This window comes from Phallusia mammillata, unplaced genomic scaffold (genome assembly GCF_965637545.1).
Source record: "Phallusia mammillata unplaced genomic scaffold, kaPhaMamm4.hap1.1 HAP1_SCAFFOLD_223, whole genome shotgun sequence".
NCBI classification, from domain to species: domain Eukaryota; kingdom Metazoa; phylum Chordata; class Ascidiacea; order Phlebobranchia; family Ascidiidae; genus Phallusia; species Phallusia mammillata.
In genome coordinates this window covers 10,001-12,500 of record NW_027648955.1, presented here as the reverse complement: position 1 = coordinate 12,500, position 2,500 = coordinate 10,001, and the positions used below count along the sequence as shown (strand labels likewise).

The following is a 2,500-nucleotide window of genomic DNA, read 5'->3' as shown; positions in this document are numbered from 1 at the left end:
CGGTCTCGCACCGGCGACGGATCATTCAAGTGTCTGCCCTATCAACTTTCGTCGGTAGGGTATCGGCCTACCGAGGTTCTTACGGGTGACGGGGAATCAGGGTTCGATTCCGGAGAGGGAGCCTGAGAAACGGCTACCACATCCAAGGAAGGCAGCAGGCGCGCAAATTACCCATTCCCGACGCGGGGAGGTAGTGACGAAAAATAACAATACAGGACTCTAAACGAGGCCCTGTAATTGGAATGAGCACACTTTAAAACCTTTAACGAGTATCCATTGGAGGGCAAGTCTGGTGCCAGCAGCCGCGGTAATTCCAGCTCCAAAAGTGTATATTTAAGTTGTTGCGGTTAAAAAGCTCGTAGTTGGATCTTGGGCGCAGGCGGCCGGTCCGTCGCAAGGCGTGCACTGGCCGCACCTGGCCCTCACCCCCGGCGCTCCGCCGGTGCCCTTGACTGAGTGTCGGCGGCGGCCGGGACGTTTACTTTGAAAAAATTAGAGTGTTCAAAGCAGGCGGCTCGCCTGAATAATGGTGCATGGAATAATGGAATAGGACCTCGGTTCTATTTTGTTGGTTTTCGGAGCGCGAGGTAATGATTAAGAGGGACGGACGGGGGCATTCGTACTGTGCCGCTAGAGGTGAAATTCTTGGATCGGCGCAAGACGAGCGACTGCGAAAGCATTTGCCAAGAATGTTTTCTTTAATCAAGAGCGAAAGTCAGAGGTTCGAAGACGATCAGATACCGTCCTAGTTCTGACTATAAACGATGCCAACCAGCGGTCGGGGGGCGTTAGTTTGACGACCTCCCCGGCAGCTTGCGGGAAACCAAAGTCTTTGGGTTCCGGGGGAAGTATGGTTGCAAAGCTGAAACTTAAAGGAATTGACGGAAGGGCACCACCAGGCGTGGAGCCTGCGGCTTAATTTGACTCAACACGGGGAATCTCACCCGGCCCGGACACAGTGAGGATTGACAGATTGAGAGCTCTTTCTTGATTCTGTGGGTGGTGGTGCATGGCCGTTCTTAGTTGGTGGAGCGATTTGTCTGGTTAATTCCGATAACGAACGAGACTCTGGCTTGCTAACTAGTTACGCGACCCGATCGGTCGGCGTTTAACTTCTTAGAGGGACTAGTGGCGTTTAGCCACACGAGATTGAGCAATAACAGGTCTGTGATGCCCTTAGATGTTCGGGGCCGCACGCGCGCTACACTGACCGGATCAGCGTGTGCTCGCCTTGGCCGAAAGGTCCGGGTAACCCGCTGAACCCCGGTCGTGCTAGGGATAGGGAATTGCAATTGTTTCCCTTGAACGAGGAATGCCCAGTAAGCGCGAGTCATCAGCTCGCGTTGATTACGTCCCTGCCCTTTGTACACACCGCCCGTCGCTACTACCGATTGAATGGTTTAGTGAGGTCCTCCGATTGGACCTGGCGCGGTCGGCAACGGCCGGGCCGGTGTCCGAGAAGACGATCTAACTTGATCATTTAGAGGAAGTAAAAGTCGTAACAAGGTTTCCGTAGGTGAACCTGCGGAAGGATCATTAACGGTCGACGTTGGGCGTCAGCGCACAACGGTCGAGGCGAGGCTCGAGAAACGGCTGCGACCGCACGTGCGTCACTCCAATGTGCGCGCGTGCGCGACCGCCCGAACGGCGAAGGTACCCCGGCCGCTGCCGGGATCCCAACGCCACCGGTCACCTGGTAAATTGCGCGCCGAGTGCCAGCTCCGCGAAGCCGGCTTCATGCGTCGGCGAACCGACTAGGTCGGGTCGACCGCTCGGCGCCAGTAATTTTCGAATGCTACCACATTGTGCGCGGCGCAGTGCAGAACAAATGTCAATCGAGGGCTCTTGGCGGTGGATCACTCGGCTCGCGAGTCGATGAAGGACGCAGCTAGCTGCGTGAATTAATGTGAATTGCAGGACACATTGAGCATCGACGTTCTGAACGCAAATTGCGGCGTCGGGTCAATCCCGGAGCCGCGCCCGCCTCAGGGTCGCGTTTCAAACGCTCCCGCGCGGTTTGTCTCCCCTAAAAAGGAGAAGCCGCGTCGGGCTGGTGCGGTGTCGGCTGGCGGTCCGTACGGGCGCGCTGGTCGTCCCGCTTATGACAGCACGAACTGCCTACTGCGTGCAATTTGGGTTGCGACGCGGCACGGCGACGCAGGCGAGCGAGTCTCGCGAGTCGGCCTCGAAGAGGACTGCGGCTCGCGAGCTCGCCCTGCCAGTCAAGCGCCCGCCGTCTAATGCCCGTCGCAGAACGCCCGCCGCCGCGGTAGGCTGCTCGTCGACGAACGCCTGGAGCTGGGCTCCAATTTTCGGCCTGAGGTCGGACGAGGTTACCCGCTGAATTTAAGCATATTACTAAGCGGAGGAAAAGAAACTAACGAGGATTCCCTCAGTAACGGCGAGTGAAGCGGGATGTGCCCATCGCCGAATCCGCGTGCTCTCGAGGCGCTCGGAATTGTGGCGTAAAGAATTCGCTTCGGTGCGCGTCGTTCGCTGC

General features: G+C 57.4%; 3 non-coding genes across 3 annotated transcripts in view; all 3 read left to right on the top strand.

The window, feature by feature from the left end:
- LOC145208186 (small subunit ribosomal RNA) overlaps positions 1–1,539 on the top strand; it is a 1,824-nt gene extending 285 nt beyond the window's left edge. Inside the window, exon 1 of the ribosomal RNA XR_013854516.1 lies at positions 1–1,539. This exon is cut by the window's left edge and continues 285 nt beyond it. This is a non-coding gene — a ribosomal RNA (small subunit ribosomal RNA).
- Positions 1,540–1,840: 301 nt separating this feature from the next.
- Positions 1,841–1,994, top strand: LOC145208191 (5.8S ribosomal RNA). The gene has a single exon (XR_013854519.1). It is a non-coding gene; the product is annotated as a 5.8S ribosomal RNA (ribosomal RNA).
- Positions 1,995–2,313: 319 nt separating this feature from the next.
- Positions 2,314–2,500, top strand: part of LOC145208187 (large subunit ribosomal RNA) — a 3,686-nt gene continuing 3,499 nt past the window's right edge. Inside the window, exon 1 of the ribosomal RNA XR_013854517.1 lies at positions 2,314–2,500. This exon is cut by the window's right edge and continues 3,499 nt beyond it. This is a non-coding gene — a ribosomal RNA (large subunit ribosomal RNA).